This window comes from Nomascus leucogenys, chromosome 12 (genome assembly GCF_006542625.1).
Source record: "Nomascus leucogenys isolate Asia chromosome 12, Asia_NLE_v1, whole genome shotgun sequence".
NCBI classification, from domain to species: Eukaryota; Metazoa; Chordata; class Mammalia; order Primates; family Hylobatidae; genus Nomascus; species Nomascus leucogenys.
This window is the reverse complement of record NC_044392.1, coordinates 41,415,112-41,431,529: the sequence shown is the minus strand read 5'-3', so window position 1 is coordinate 41,431,529 and position 16,418 is coordinate 41,415,112. Positions and strand designations below refer to the sequence as shown.

The 16,418-nt window shown below is 50.6% G+C and overlaps 1 protein-coding gene across 2 annotated transcripts in view; it reads right to left on the bottom strand.

Moving 5' to 3' along the window:
- The window catches only part of KCNJ10 (potassium inwardly rectifying channel subfamily J member 10), a 33,035-nt gene extending 21,135 nt beyond the window's left edge, over positions 1 to 11,900 (bottom strand). The window contains exon 1 of one of the 2 annotated variants that reach the window (XM_003258692.4): positions 11,658 to 11,900. The gene's annotated coding sequence lies outside the window, so the exon portion shown is untranslated. Of the gene's footprint in view, positions 1 to 9,550; positions 10,349 to 11,657 lie in introns of those variants that run through there. The other variant, XM_030824140.1, reaches the window with a different exon arrangement.
- Positions 11,901 to 16,418: the final 4,518 nt, after the last annotated feature.

The following is a 16,418-nucleotide window of genomic DNA, read 5'->3' as shown; positions in this document are numbered from 1 at the left end:
AAAAGAGGAGAGGAAGTGGAGGGACCCTATCTCCGAAGCCCCTAGAATTACTGGTGGAACAGAGTCTTGTATGACCTGGTCTCTGCTGACCTCCCTAACATCAGTGTTCTCTATCTGTACTCACCCACTTCACACATGCACCATGTCCCCAGCCACACAAAACCTCTCGGTTCTTGAACAGACCAAGCTTTTCTTAGTAAATAATGGGGCCTCTTTCTTTCCCACTTTGCTTAATTTCTACTCCTCCTTCAGGCCTCAGCTTAGATGTCACTTTCTCTGGAAAGCCTTTCTGGATGCCCCCGCCTGCAACATTGGCTGCTATCCCCCTGTGTTCCCACAGTACCATGAACTTCCTACCTCAGGCTTTACAGTGCGCCAGGCATTGTGCTGGGCGCTCCATGCCGTGCTTCATCCTAGCCTCCCTAGGGGGGCAATACCATTGCCCTCAGATGAACGGGTGGAAACTAGACTTACAGGGGTTGACTAACTTGCCCAGGAGGACTGCTCATAAGGGGTGCACTGCAAGTTGAACCCAAGCCTGCTTAAATCTGCTTAAAGTCTGGGCTTCTCAACTTGCTACTGGACTGTGTCACAGAGTATTCATGCTGGGAAGCCCTCTATGGTCATCACATTTAATACCCACATTTTACTAAAGAGGAAGCCAAGGCCTAGAAGAGGTGGGTAACTTTTCCAAGATCACACTGCTAGCTGGTAGCTCATGTTATTTTACATCAGAATCAGAGCAACAACCCTGGCCTTCTTCTTCATCTCAACTTATCTCTTCCTACAAGATCATTTTCCTCACCCTGGGGTCCAAAAGTGCCAGTTTCTATGGAGCCAACCTTGGAGCATTATCCACAGAAGCTCTTCCCCAGCCAACCCCAGCCACAGCCCATTATCTTCAATCTGGCCCTCCCACTTAGTAGGTCTCAGGGTCTCCCTCATTCCTGCAGAAGCTGGCCCAACAAGAAGAGTTAGAATAAGCAGCAAATAGTGAGGTCCACAAGGAGGAGACATTCAGCGATGCTCTTACTGGGGTCTGTGGAAATGATCAAGGGATTCCTTTGAGGCTGCTGGAAACCCCATAGGGGCTCTGGGAGTCATTGGAACTATCTTCCAGGCCACTCAAGCTTTGTTCAGTAGGTGTCTAAAGGGGTACTTTTCCTTCTCATCAGGGCAATGAGTTCTCCACCTCTTTCTGTCCCTCCCCTTATGCCCAGGGAATTCTTCCAGTTAAGTCAAAATTTACCTGTTGCTATCTGAGCAATTTCTTCTTATTTGTACCCTTAATGGAGCTGGAGACGCAGAGGTACTCTGTACCTGTCATTCATATTCAGAAAATTGAGCCTCTTTCCCTGACAGGTGTCCTCTCAGCTCCCTTTCCTTCTTGGGGCTCCTGTTCCCTGCATGAAGAGCAGCCTCTGACCCTCACTCAGAGAAGTCTAGGGAGCTCACCATGACTCTGGGAGGCAATCTGTCTGCCCCCTCTCAACTTTTTACTTATTCCTTATCCACATTCCTCCCTTAAGAAGGAGGATGGGGTAGGGATGGCATGAGGACACTTACTAGATACATAACTAGATTCAGAGGTGAGTGTCTCACTGTCCTCTGTCTCCTATAGTAACTAACTGCCCGAGCACAGCAGGGAAAGCTGAAGTTATATACATTGGGCAGTTCTCTTTCTCCAGTAGGGAACATTTGGAGGCAAAAGAATCACACCAGAGTATAAGGGCTGGGGGAGGTGTGTTCCTGCATGAAGGAAGACGGATGAGGCGGCTTAAGGAGAATCCAATAGCCAGAGGGGAAGCATTTTAGATGAGGGGAAGGGAGAAGGAGTAGAAGGGCCCTGAGGTTCTCCTGTGCAATTTTGATGTGAGGAAACGTCATGGAGATTAGCACTCAATAATATTTGCTGATGAGCAAACCAATATCAGCTTAGTTCTCTATCTAACAGAGTTTCTGCTACTGTGACCCCATCCACCCTCCCAGGCCCCAGCACACCACTGTGCAGTCCGCCCTCAAGTCTCTGAGATCCCAATGGGCCTTCCTCTCTTCCCTTTTTAGGGCATCTGCTCCCAACTGCTAGAAGATGCTCTGGACCAGAATAGCAGACAAGCCATAGACACAGCCTACAGATCCTCATGCAGACATAGGATAATAACTGGAAAGGCCAGTGCTAGGCAGCATGAAGGACTTATAATTGATAGAGATCCCCAACTTCAAACCCTAGCTAAGAAGGCTGTGGGGTTACTTTCCAGTGTTCCAGAGTTCATAGCAGGAGTGGGGCCGGTAGGAGGGTGGGAAGTGAAAGGAGGTAAGCTCACTCTGCCTAGGGGTAGTGCAAGGGTCAGGGTGACCTTCGGAGGTTCTTTCTAGACCCAGAAGCCCACTTAAGGCCCCTAGACCCGTTCTTCTCCCCACCCCTTCCCCTCACCATGCCCCCACTCCTTCCCAAAAAAATGGTGGCTGAAAGACAGCTCTGTTGGAATTGTAGATAGGGTTGTGGCTGGGGTCATCTGAGTGAAACCAAGAGACAAATAGTGGGGGAAAAAAACACAAAAAAACTAGCAGTGAGAGACCTCCATTCTAGTCCCAGCCTTGCCACCAGCTGCCTGGACACCCTCATCTTACCTCTAAGAACCTTGCTGGGAAAATAATAACTGTTCTGTCTACCTCCCAGGGCCAGGAAGGGCTAGAAAATACCTATGTGCCCTGGGCAAATGCAAAGACGGACACACCAGACCTGTGCCAGCGAGGCCAGGTGGGGCTTTCGTTGTTCACATAGAGCTCAGTCCAGGGTACCTGACTCAGCTCTGGGGTGGGGGGCCTGGCCCACCTAACTGCCTCCATGGTTGAGGCAGGAATGGGAGCCTTGCTTAGAGTGCAGCAGAGGCTGTGTCCATGGTTAACGTATAAGCAGGTGCAGTCTGGGGCAGCGGGACATTCTCAGCCCCAGGGCCACATTCTTAAGGTCACAACAAGTGAAAACTTGTTATAACCTGTGTCAGAGCAGCAGAGGGCAGCAAGGGCATGGGGGGAGGGACATGGTGCTGAGATGCCTGCAGCCGTGGAGGGGGTGCAAAAGGGAAAGGGGGGTGGGGTGGAGGGAGGGTGGGTGTGCAGGTGCATATGCCAGGAGGTGGTGGTGTGGACGTGCGATCTGTGTGCTGGGGTCAGTGTGTTGTGTCTGGGCACATCCGTTTGGGTATGTGTTGGGAGCCGTGTGTGGGGCTGCATAGATGAGTGTATTCCTGTGTGTCTCTGCATATATGAGCTCCGGGGAGTCCTGTGGTGGGAGGAGGAGAGGTGGCAGCCACAGGCCCAGGCTGGGCATACGGAACCGAGGAGTGGGCAGGCTCTGAGTGCCCCTTCCCCTTCTCAGGCTTCACAGAACCTGCATTCCAACTCCTCCACAGACTGCCCCCGCCCCTGTGAGCCTAAAGCCTCTCCCCTCTGTGTGCCCTCTGCAGCCTGCCCTGTCAAATGCCCATCTCCCCAGCCTGCCCAGAGAGTGGGGGGGTCACCTCCTGCCCATCCCCCCTGGCCCAGGGCCCACTCCCCCGTGCTCTCTGGGCCCTCCGGACACTGGGGCGAAGGGGGGGTTGTGGGGAAGGCTCTGAAAGCAGGTGACTGTTTGGGGGAACTAGGGGACAGAGCCCCCATTGTGCCCGCCCCGGAGCCGCCTCAATGGAGCTCCCTGGCACAAAGGGGCTTTGACAATGGGAAGGACATTAGTATGCAGAGCCAGCCCCTCAGCCCTCTCCCTGTCCCACAGCCCAGGGGCGGGAGCTGGGGGACTGCTGGTAGAGGGTGAGGGGGGCCCAGGACTGAGACTGAGGAGATCTTGGCCCACAGGGGCTCCCCTGGGGGCACTGCCCAGGAGACAGGGGAGGAGACTAGACTAGGGCCTCCAAACCTGCCACTCGCCAGAAAGGACTTTCCAAATGGAAAAAGCCACGAGACTGGTAGGAGTGGAGCGGGAGGGGCCATGGGATGCCAAGCCCCTTGGTCCCAGGCTGGGCTCTAGAAAGAAGTGGATGGGCAGTCTGAGTCCTCCCACGTTTTGCCTCAGTTTTACCATCTATGCAAAGGAATTGTGTGGGCAGGAGAAGAAAAACGGAGTAATACATAGCAAGTTCTCCAACCCCAGCAGGAAGGGCATGTGCTCAGGGTTTGGGGTCTTTGGGGTTCTACTTCCTTGGGGTGTCACCTTCTTTGAGATCTCCACCTGCTGTGGTTCTGGAGGCTGAAGAAGCTACTACAGGGGAAGCAGGGGTTAGGGACAAGAGTCGCCTGCCACCTGTGCTCTTCCAGGGAATTCAGCCTGAGCTAGTGAAGGTGGAGCTGGAAGCCCAGCTCAGGGGAATTTGGCTGAAGGGCCAGTGAGCCAGGACTAGCTCTTCCCAGTATATGTCTAATTTCCCATCTGTCTCCTCCTGTTCTACAGTCTGTGGGGAGAGGCTTCCCTTCTCCTGCCCAGGGAACCCCAGCAGGCACCCCTATCCTCATTAATGCCCTCAGCACCACCAACTGCCTTTTCCAAGGCACCATGTTGTGCCTTGTGGTGCCTCAGCACAAAGGGCAGGGCCAGAAGGCATGATTTGGGGAGAGGCTCCTGGGCCTTGGGTGGTGGGAGAACTGAGAGGAGGGCAGTGAGCGGGACTGAGCACCTCATGAGAAGCAGGGTCGCCCAATCACAGGCTTCCTAGGAGCCCCAGGAAGAGAAGGACGGGGCCACTTTGCAGAACTGCTCCCCACAAGGCAAGACAGAACAATCTCTGGGCTTGAGAATGTCTTCCTAGCTTTCTTTCTTGTCTTTTCAGTTGCTGTCAATGTCGGAAGTTCTCCCTGCTGTCTGCCCTCAAGGCTTCCCACTGTACTGCCCTGGCCCTGGGCTCACTTGAGATTGCTGGGGAAAAGAAAGGTAAAGTCTGCTTCCTTCCCCGTCTTAGGACCTTGCTCCTCCACTCTCCACAAAAAAATTCTGGTGGGGACAGCAGAGATGGAGCTAGGCCTTAGAACTCCTGGGTTCAGGGCCCAACAACCCTGTCAACTCTCTCTGGGAACTTGCACAAGTCACCTTCCCTCTCTGGGCCGAGCTCCTATGTGTAACATTGGATGGATCGCCTCTGCAGCTCCCTGCCTTCAGGACAATGTGCAGTGGATTCAGGGGCAAGGTCCGGAATTTAATGAGAGCTCACATCATTGAGCACTACACTGAGCCCTTTCCTATTATGTCATTTAATTCTCAACAACTCTAAAAGTGGGTGCTTTTTAAAGTCCCATTTTATAGATGAGAAAACTGAAGCACAGAGATATTAATAATTTGCCCAAGGCCACATAGCTAGTGAGTAGTAGAACAGAGGCAGAACTTACATGATGAACCACTACCCCATACTACCTCCCTTGTGAGAACATTCAAAAGACCATGGCAGCTGAAGGAAATCAACGAGGATATTCAAATTGGCCCAGGTTTTTGAAACTGTCTTCTGAGGTTCCTCTAGACTAGCAGTTCTCAAAGTATGGTCCCTGGACCCTTTCGGAGGGTTCCTGAGACACTTTCGGAGACTCTACAAAGTCAAACCTATCTTCATAATAATGCCAACAATACATTATTTGCCCTTTTCACTTTCATTATTTCACAGTGTTCAGTAGACTTTTCCAGAAGCTACATGACATATGATATTGCAACATACTAAGTGCAGAAGCAGATGAGAAACCACTGTCTTTGATTAAGCCAGACATTTAAAAAGATTTGTGAAAATATAAGACAATGTCACTCTTCTTATTAACTTGTTTGTTTAATACAGCTGTTTTTCATTAAAAATATGTCATTTTGTTAACATGCAATAATTAATAATTATTTCATGTGTCCCAGTGTTCATTTCTAACACAGTAAATATTCATAGATAGAACCCACACAAACCAAGGCTCTTTGGAGTCTTCAGTAATTTTTTAGAATGTAAAGTGGTCCTGAGGTCAAAAAGTTTAAGAACCAGTGCTCTAGACTCTGATACACTCACTCTCCCCTCTTACCAGTTGCCCGTATCTTTTTTATCACAGGGTCAACTGGGAGGTTTAGACACGTGGAGAAGGAGTGTGCCTGGCTCTACCAGTTGGAACTGGGATCAGAAGTGGAGCTGAGGAGGCTGGTCCAGGGAGAATGCAACGCTAAGAGGTCAGACCTATACCCCACTTGGGAGGTGACCTCACATGTTTGCCACCTTCCAAGCCCCTGCTCAGAGGTATGCTCAGGACAATGGGGCTGCCTCAGACTAGACTCTGACCTTTATCCCCCTTTTTCACTCCAGACGATGCTGCTGACAAGCCCAGCCTCAGGCTGGAGTCAGACCACCCTGGTGAGGGGAGAAAGGCTCTCTGGGGTCTACATACCTGCATTTGTGTGGGGGGGGTGGGTGGAGCAACAATGCTTAGAAGACTATAAATTGGGGGTTCTAGGGCTTGTAATCTTAGGGTGAAGCCATGTCTACAGGATGGGGCCGTTAGTAGGAGAGGGGTTTCTCTTGAGGTCTCCTATAGAATTAGATAATAGGATCCTGTACACACCCTGCTGCAGAATGCTCACATAAACCTCCAAAGTCAGGCTCCTCCCCCAAGAATAAGTGATCAGAAATGTTTCCTACCTAGAGTCAAACTGGACAGTAGCTACTCTGTGTCTTAGGAGGCAGGCCCTTTGCTGGGTGCCAGAGGGTCCGGAGAGAGAAGAGATTCCTTTGCCAATCTGACGGAGGTACAGGCCTTACCCTAGAGGAAACCCCCGGCCAATGAGGGAGACAAGATGTCTCCTCCAACATCGCCATGCATGGAGAACCCTGGGCCAAGTTGCAGATGCAAGTAACAAGCAAGATGGCAGAGCAGAGAGGAATACAGGAGAATAGAGGTCTGCGGGAGGGGTGAGACTTGGAATGGCCTTTGTGAGGACCCAGAGTGCGGGGAGGAGCATGGCTCAGAGACTGCCTGGGATGTGCTCCCCAGGAGCAGGGTCTGAAGAGTGCAGTTCCACAAGATGTGGGGCTGGAGGGGATGGGAGAAAGGCATAAATTCTCTTGAAGACTGTGATTAGGAAATTTTTATCCAATGCCAACAGATGTGTCTGGGTAGAGAAAGGGCAAGATAAAACTGATGCTTCGTGATGACAATTCCAGTGATAATTTCATTATAGGGTACAGGGAAGGAGTTGAGGAGAGAGGGGGCTGGAGTCAGGGAGGTCATTAAGGAGGCTGCTTTGGGCATCCACGCTGATGGGATGAGCAAGCCAATCAGGAGACACAAGAAGAGGAGGGCATATAAACCTGAGAGAAGTTGTGGGGGCAAACCTGGGCCGGGAGAGGGAGAGGCAGGATGAAGAAGAAAAGAGCGATAGGCAGGACCATGGGAGCAGGAATGAGATGTGGGGGTTGTCTTGACAGACAGAAGTCTCTAACAGAAGTCTTTGGCTGAAAGAGAAGTTGCTGAGAATGGGGAAAGAGACTATTTGGTGAAAGCTCAGCAGCTCAGTTCTCATTTATTGAATCTGAAGACAGGACATCTGCTTAGCAAAAACTTGTGAAAGCAGGGGCTGTGGGTGTGGAGACCCCACCTCAAGCGATGCCCAGCCTGTTGGAATCAAGGGAGGAAATTCATCTTAAACTACTTGATAATTCTTCTACCTTCACAAACTCCAGAATGGTGGGACGAAAAAACCTAGGACAGAATCTCAAAACAAAACAAAACAAAACCCACAATGAAGGGCTGGGACAAAGCCCAGGAACCAGGAAAGATGACACAGTAGAAAACATTAGAGTGGTGAGAGAAATGTAATGGCCCACAACTCCACTTTTACAGACTAAGGACTATTCCAAGCCCTTTAAAATAGTCACTGTGCATCCTCACAGCAGTTATGAGCCCTATTGTGAGGATGAGACTTCCTTAGCTACTAAGTGGTAAACCAGGACTGAATCCCACAAAGTCGGACTCCAAGGCCGTGCTCTTAACCATAGTGCCTGCTGTCTCTCAGAGCGGAAAGTAGCCGTGGAACAGCAAGAGAGAGGTGCAGCAGCCACCCAGGGAAGGCCCCTGACAGTTGTCACAATAGTCCCTGCACTCTGAGCTCCATCACTCCGCTCGGAAGCTTTAAGGATGGGCTTCTTTGTTTGGGGATTTGGTTGGTGGTTTTTGTTTTGTTTTGTTTTGGTTTTTTTTTTTTTTTTTGGTCCAGAAAGTGGTCTCTCTTTCCTTCCCAGTCTTCATTTCAAATGTCTTTCATTTTCTGAGATGTGCTTCCTGAGATCTAACCTAAGTCCTTCTAGCTGCAGCCACAATCCTTTCCCCAGGTGTTCTGCCATCGGAAAAGCTGCACAATGGCCATGTATATATACCCTTTCTGTGCTGCACCTTGTTGGAGGCTTGAGGTCTGATTCAGTCCTCTCTGGCTCCTGCTTCTCCATGCCACAAAGTTCGGTTCTTACTTCTCTCTCACATTCCAGAGCCAGCCCCTCCCTTCCCCCACCACCTCAAATCGAGGCTTCAAGCTGGCAAACACCCACGGGAGGGCATTTCCCACAATCCCTTTCTCTTTGCCCTTTCAAGGTTCTGATGGGGGAGGGGAGGAAGAGGGGCCACCAGATGCACTCTCTCCCTAAAGAATGGTGGCAGGCCGGGCGCGGTGGCTCACGCCTGTAATCCCAGCACTTTGGGAGGCCGAGGCGGGCGGATCACGAGGTCAGGAGATCGAGACCACGGTGAAACCCCGTCTCTACTAAAAATACAAAAAAAAAAAAAAAATTAGCCGGGCGTGGTGGCGGGCGCCTGTAGTCCCAGCTACTCGGAGAGGCTGAGGCAGGAGAATGGCGTGAACCCGGGAGGCGGAGCTTGCAGTGAGCCGAGACTGCGCCACTGCACTCCAGCCTGGGCGACAGAGCGAGACTCCATCTCAAAAAAAAAAAAAAAAAAAAAAGAACGGTGGCAAACATGTAGGCTAAACTCAAACGAGGGAAGAAAAACATTGAACTCAGCCTGCCGGAGAGACCGAGGTGACATGGCAAACTCTCATTCCCAGGAGCTGCCCAGCCAACCATCCATCACTGGGTGCTAAAACACTTAGATTTTAAATCTCCCTTTCCTCTCCAATCTTTCTGTAGTTTCATCTCAACAATGTGCCTTGGCTGATTCCTTCTCTGCCCCCTTCCAGGGCCCCACTGCTATCCTGGGCAGCTTGGCCTCAGCCTGGACAGTAGCACTGACCAGTCAGGCAAGAGAAGAATCTAGGCCGAGGAGAGGAGAGAGAGTGGAGGTTTTTTTCTTCTGTCCTAAATAACCTGTGGCTGGAAAGTTTAGGGACTCCATTGCCCAATGTCTCTTTTCCTCCCCACCAATGCCAGGAGGCTCGGCCTATCTTTCCATCTTGTGTGCAGAAACCAAGCATTTTACTAGGAGGCTCAGGAGTATCCTTTGAGGAAACAGATCTTTCTGCATGACCCACCCCCTAGAGCTTTAAACCCCCTATCCCACCAATCACAGAATGACTTCAGAGGACTTCATCTGAGCTCACTGTGATCCAAGTGTCCCAGCCTCTCTGGTCCCTAGGAAGGTCAAGGGAAGGAAGGTCCCTGGGTCCTCTGCCAGTCACTTCCTTATAGCTCAAGCCAACCAAGCTGGAGCTGTAAATGAGCTTATGCACAGTGATGCAGGTGGGAGGGAGCTAGAATGTGGTTCAATGGGGCACACGGAGGAGGTGGGGGATACCAGCGGGCAGATCATTAATCCCCTCACACAAACATATGCACCCATAGACTGGATGTGGGTCAGATGTTGGGGGAGATGGATTTTTTTTTTCCTCAGGGTAAGGGATAGCAGAGGGGTTCTGCATTAGAGCCACAGAGGGGCTGGAACCATAACCCTGCTACCCCTGTCACTCCCACTCCCCACCCACCCTCCATCGGTGGAGTCATTGCCATTTGATATCCGCTGAGACAACTTGGCTGCTCAGGCTCTGGGTGGGGGATGGGGGGATGGCTCAGAAAACAGCAGCTCCTTTCAGGACCCAGGTTGGCAAGGGCTTTGGGAGGCTGGACCGGCCCAGATCACCACCCCCAACACCCTCTCCCTCCCTTCCTCCCTTGCCACCACCACCAAAGGACTGGGGGGAGGCAGCGGGGAAAGGAGTTGGCACTGCCTGGGCCGTGCCTATTGCCTCCTCAACCCAGCCCTGGACCCTCTCCCTGGCATGATGCCTTCCATCCCCCTCCTCCCTCGTTTCTTCCTCCCTGAAGAACCAGCTATCAGTCAAGATGCCTGGTTCCTTCCAAACTTGGTCCCCTATACCCAGTCTACCCCCAGAGAAATTTACAAGCCCTACCACTTGGCACAGGATGGTACCCACCATCATGCCAGGAATATGTTCAAAAATCCTTGGAGATTAGGGAGAGAGTTTCAGGATGAAACTAAATTGAACTCAGTGGTGGCTGCCCACCCCTCCTGGGGCTAATTTCATGACAACCACTCCAGGCCCTCCTCAGCACCCTTAAACAAGGCCATCTCTCACATGGGGGCCCTAAATCTCCCATCATTATCTCCCTCCCACCCAGACAGCCTAAAGCAGTCCCAGTGGGGAGAAAAAAAATTCAAACACCACAGCAAGAGCAGATTGGCCAGACATTTTTAGTCAGAATTTGTATTGGTAAGCAACAGAAGCAGGCTTTAAGCACTGGCCTCTTCGGGGTCCAAATCTGCACCAGCTTCTTCACCATCTCCACTTCCCCATCTGCCTCACCCTGCCTGGGGCACTCACTGGAATTAAACTTCAAGACACCAGAACCCACCCTCACTTTTTCCCAGTGTTGTCCTTCTACCCATTCCTGGGTTCAGCTCTCCTCCCCCAAATCAGGAAGTTCCATCCTTCATCTGTTCCCTAACTCAAGTGCCCTGGGTTAGTTCTGGTGAGAGGAGGGATGGAATGGGAAGGGGCGTCTCCGTCTGGAGGAGAAGTGCCCTTCTCACTCTAGCAGAAGTGGCCCTGCTCCTTTCCTTCTGGAAATCTCAGTGTGAAACAGCTGGGGTGAGGGTGAGGGGCAATGAGGAGCGATGTCTTAAAATGGGAGCCACTCAGAATGGAAGGAAGAGATTGGGTGGGCAGGGGTCTGGAGCACACCAGGCTTTGGTGTCTCCCCAGTTTAAGCTGCCAGTATCTGTTTTTCTCCCCATGTGAGAACTAGCGATCGTGGGTGTCACTATGTGATTGTCACTGTATGGGGAGTGGGGGAGGGGCTGGGGATGGGAGTAACCTGTCTATATGGGGAGGAGGACGCACTGTCTGGTGTGCCTGTGTATGGGGTGCCTGGTTAAGTGTGGTTGTCACTGTATTAACTAGAGGAGCGGGGATGCAACTGCTGGTCTGCCCAGTGGGAGGGGGCATCGGGAAAGCCCCTTCCTTAGATGAGAGGGCTGAGGTGACCAGCCTGGCTAGTTTCCTCGTGGGGAGCCCTTCCCAGGAGGCTCCAGTTGGGACTGCCCAAGGCGGGAGGCAGGGGAACAAGACGGTACCGCTGAGGCCAGGCAGGGTAGGGACTGAGGAGCTGGGATCCCGATGTCTCTGTAGAGTTAGGGGGACAGGACCCGGCCGGGGCGGCAGAACTCCTTCATCAGGGCCAGGGTCTTACCTTGGGTCCGAGGTGGAGTGGCCCCTTGGATGGGCCGCGGGGCAGCGGGACAGATGGACGGACGGGGCGGGCAGGAGTTAGGAGCAGAGCTGTGCGACTGGCCGGGCCAGGACTCTTAAACCCGGAGCTGGGATCAGATAAGGGCTTGTCCGGGGGCCGGGGCCGGGGTCGGGCCGGCCGGGGGCAGAGCTGGGCCGGGCCGGGCCGCCCCCTCCCTCCGCAGCGCTGGAGCCAAACTTTGTGTGAATGGAGGGGCCCGGAGGGGGCCGGGCAGGCGGGGGCGGGGGGCTCCGGACGGACCAATGGGAGAGTGGAGCGCCAGGCTCGAGCCGCCGGGATTGGAGGGGCTTGGGCAGGGGCGGGGCGTGCGGGGCAAGGAAGCAGAGACCCAGACAGCTGCAGGCGCAGAGAGAAATACCCAAAGACAGAGACACAGACAGACTCGGAGAGAAAGAGAGATGAAGAGACGATATGCGAAACGATAGGAGCTGAGCTGGCAGGGTAACAGGGGAAGGGAGAAGGAAGAAAAGGGAGGCGGTCGTGTCAGAGATGGGTTACGAGAGCTGGAGCCGGGGGGCGGGACTGGGGCCGAGTTAATGAAGTGGAAATGAATTCAGGACCGGCCCAGTGGCCCTGCAGGCAGCGCCGAAGGCGGCGCCTGAAAGTGAGATTGGGGCGGAGTAGGCCTGGGCTCCCTGGGCCACAGGACTCTATCTTTGGGCATAATTCCCGTGTTGTTCACCGTCTCCTAAGTCCCAGGTGCGGTGCTGGGTGCGAGACGCGCAGCACACCGTGCCCACCTGCAGCAGCTTTCTCTGTAAGAAAAGATAAGGCCGGAATCCGCAACGAAGTGCGGGAGGTACTGAAGGCTGTAAAAGGGAGAGGTCATTCTACTCAGAGGGCTCCTAGCAGATGTGGGAGGAAAGAGGTAACATCTGATTAGGGTCCCAAAGGAAGCAGAAGATTCAGGTGCTGAGAGATGGTCCTCAGGACTCTGTTGCATTTAAGGCAGAGGGAACAACATAGCAGAGTCCTGGGGAGACGTGAAAATACAAGTTCACTTGGGAAACAGCATCAAACTGTCCCATTTACTAGATTAGAGTGCAGGGTGATGGTTCTCAACCCTTTCATCACCAAAGATTTCTTTAATTTTCTGAATCTATGTGTTGAGAGGTTTTAATTCACCCCCACCCCCAGCATTTATTAAAGAAGAATATAATTATTTCCTCATTTCTGATCATCATAAACATTTAACTGCTAATCAATAACCAGTGTTACCATATTGAGTTGCTATAAATTCAGGTAAAAAAAAAGGAAAGAAACTAGGAATGTAGCTTAGTTTAACCGCTAAAAGCCATAAGATAAGTAAATGTCCATTCAAATAGCCTCATTGGATTAGCTGGAAGGACGGGACTAAAGGTTAGGCACCATAGGCAGTGTTTGTGTTAAGGGGAACATCCAGAAGAAACACAGAGTTGTGCTAATTTGTGGTCAGGCCAGAGTTTCTGTAGGCTACGGAGAGCAATTGAAGGTTCTTGGGAAGGATGGAGTAGGAGAAAGCTATGGAATTTTAGGAAAATTAATCTGGAGGTGACAAAAATAGTTTGAACCAAGGGGATATAGTAGGCAAGTAGACGATAGAAAATAATTGCAATAATATAAACATGAAGAGATGAGAGCCCAAATCAGCGTGGCAATGGTGAAAAGTGGAACACAGAAAATGAATTGGAGTACAGAAAAATCAAAAGAAAATGAAAAAACTTTGACATGATGAGCAAAAGAGAGAAGCTTCAGAGATCATACTAGAGTCTCAAGTCAGGTGATCAGAACTGCGAGGTCATTCATGGGCACAGGGGAGCCTGGGGGGGATCACACCTGGTGAGGAGACTGAGGTGGGGGAAGAGGAAATGATGAGTTCAGAGCTGGAAGCTGTGGAGAGGGTCAGAACCAGAGAGAGAAAGGAGGTCATTGCTGCCAGGGCAGGGTGAGTCGAAGCTATGAGAACAGGGTAGCTCCCAACAAAGACTGCACAGAGAAATGACAGCCTGGCACAGAGAGGGAGGAACACCTATGTTTAGGGGATGGGAAGAAGAAGGACCCCCAAAGAGTGAAAGAGAATCCACCAGATAGGCAGGAAGGAGACAAAGAAAGTGAGATGTCATAGAGCTAAGGAAGGAGAGACTATTAAGGAGGAGGTTCTAACAGTGCCAACAGGTACAGAGAGAAGGGGCATTGGTTTTGGCAGTGACAAAGTCTCTAGTGACATTTGAGAGCAATTTCAGAAGAGTGAGCAAGGTGGGAACCAGATTACAAGTTACCACTAGAAAGTGAGAAACTGTTAGCAAGTATAGGTTACACTTTTGAGAACTCTACTCATAGAGAGGAGAGAAATAGAAACCAGACAATATACTAGAAACAGGCCAGGCGCGGTGGCGCATGCCTGTAATCCCAGCACTTTGGGAGGCCGAGGTAGGTGGATCACCTGAGGTCAGGAGTTTGAGACCAGCCTGGCCAACATGGCAAAAACCCATCTTTCCTAAAAATATAAAAATTAGCTGGGCATGGTGGCACGCGCCTGTAATCCCAGCTACTTGGGAGACTGAGGCATGTGAATCGCTTGAACCTGGGAGGCAGAGGTTGCAGTGAGCCAAGATCATGCCACTGCACTCCAGCCTGGGGGACAGAGCTAGACTCTGTCTCCAGAAACAAAACAAAACACAAAATAAAAAGAAAAAAGAAACAGTCTTCCAGTTTTTCTTCTTCACAATCCCAACGCCCTCTCTTCCTAAGTCAATATGGATGAGGGGCTGTGGTGAGATGGTCTGAGGGCCAGCCTGCAAGGCTGGTATAAGAACTTTAAGTTTCAAAAAAATAGGACATCCAAAAGATCCTTAAGGGGGCCACAGTCTTGACATTCACAGACAGAGAGGACTTAGGCAGGGGTGTCCAATCTTTTGGTTTCCCTGGGCCACATTGGAAGAAGAAGAATTATCTTGGGCCACACATAAAATACACTAACACTAACAGTAGCTGATGAGCTTAAAAAAAAAAATCACAAAAAAAACCCTCATAATGTTTTAAGAAAGTTTACAAATTTGTGTTGGGCCTCATTCAAAGCCGTCCTGGGCTGCATGCAGCCCACAGGCGTTGGGTTGGACAAGCTTGGCTTGGAGGCCCTGATGGAACTCCAAAATAAACATGAAGAACACCACAGAACAGAAAGCAAAGGGACTGTAATGATTTATGGATCATTAACAGACATTTATTGTGCACTTATTATTTTTCCAAAAATATTATCCATGCATTTAGCTTCAACTACCACCCATGGGTCAATATGTCCAGCCCACCGGGTTATCCATTTCAAACTCAACATATTTAAAGTAGAACATGTCACCTTGCTCACAAGAGTGCTCCTCTCCATTTATTCTCTACCGTGGTAGATATACTATCATCACCCAACCAGAAACATGGCAGCCATCCTAGATTCTTCAATCTTCCTCACCTCATCTCCCTTATTGAATCAATGCATCTGTGTTCTAAATAGCCTCAATATTGTCCCCTTCCTCTCTATTCCACTATCATTGCTGTAGTCTAGGACACCATTACCTCTCACCAGGTAATAATAGTTTGGATCTTTGATCCTGCTCAAATTTCATGCTGGATTGTAATCCCCAATGCTGGACAAGGGCCTGGTGGGAGGTGTTTTGATCATGGGGGCAGGTCCCTCAGCGGCTTGGTGTTATCTTCATGATAGTGAGTTCTCGTGAGATCTGGTCGTTTAAAAGTATATGGCAACATCCCCCATCAGCAACTCTCTGTTGCTCCTGCTTTTGCCATGTGATGTGCTTGCTCCTGCTTTGCCTTCCACCTTAAGTAAAAGCTTCCTGAGGTCTCCTGAGAAGCTGAGCAGATGTGAGCACCATGCTTCCTGTAAATCCTGCAGAATTCTGCGCCAATTAAACCTCTTTTCTTTATAAATTACCCACTCTCTGGGTTTTTTTTTTTTTTTTTTTTTTTTGAGACAGGGTTTCACTCTGTCCCCCAGGCTGGAGTGCAGTGGTGTGATCACAGCTCACTGCAACCCTGAACTGCTGTGCTGAAGCAGTCTTCCTGCCTCAACCTCAAACATAGCTGGAACTACAGGTGTTCACCATTATACCCGGCTATTTTTTTTTTAACTTTTAGTAGAGACGAAGAATCGCTATGTTGATCAGGATGGTCTTGAACTTGTGAGCTCAAGCAGTCCTCCCACCTCAGCCTCCCAGAATGCTGGATTACAGGCTTGAGCCACCATGCCCTGTCTCAGGTATTTCATTATAGCAACGCAAGAATGGCCTAATATACCAGGGCTACTGCAGCAGCCTTCTAACTACTCTTCCTACCTCCAGTCTTCCTCCACCCTAATAATTCTTTGGATTATGAATTTCTTTATTTAAAAATAATTAAGCACCAGTAAAGTTCATCTCTCTGAAACACACATCTGACCATATCACTTCCAAGTTTTAAAACCTTCAGTAACTGCCAACTTTCTATAAGTAAAGTCCAAGTTCCTTACCCTGGAAGAGAAGGCCTATTATAACCTGGACCTGGTGCCATTCCAGCCTTATCTTCTTCCATTGCCCCTATACACCCAAAGCTACAGCTACTTCTTTTAATACTCAAGGTTCAGCCTTACGTTCTCTTTCTGTGTCTTGCCCCTTGAGCCTTTGTCATTTGCATAGCTCCAACGATTGTCCCTGAGTGATGCCCAAATCTCTGTCT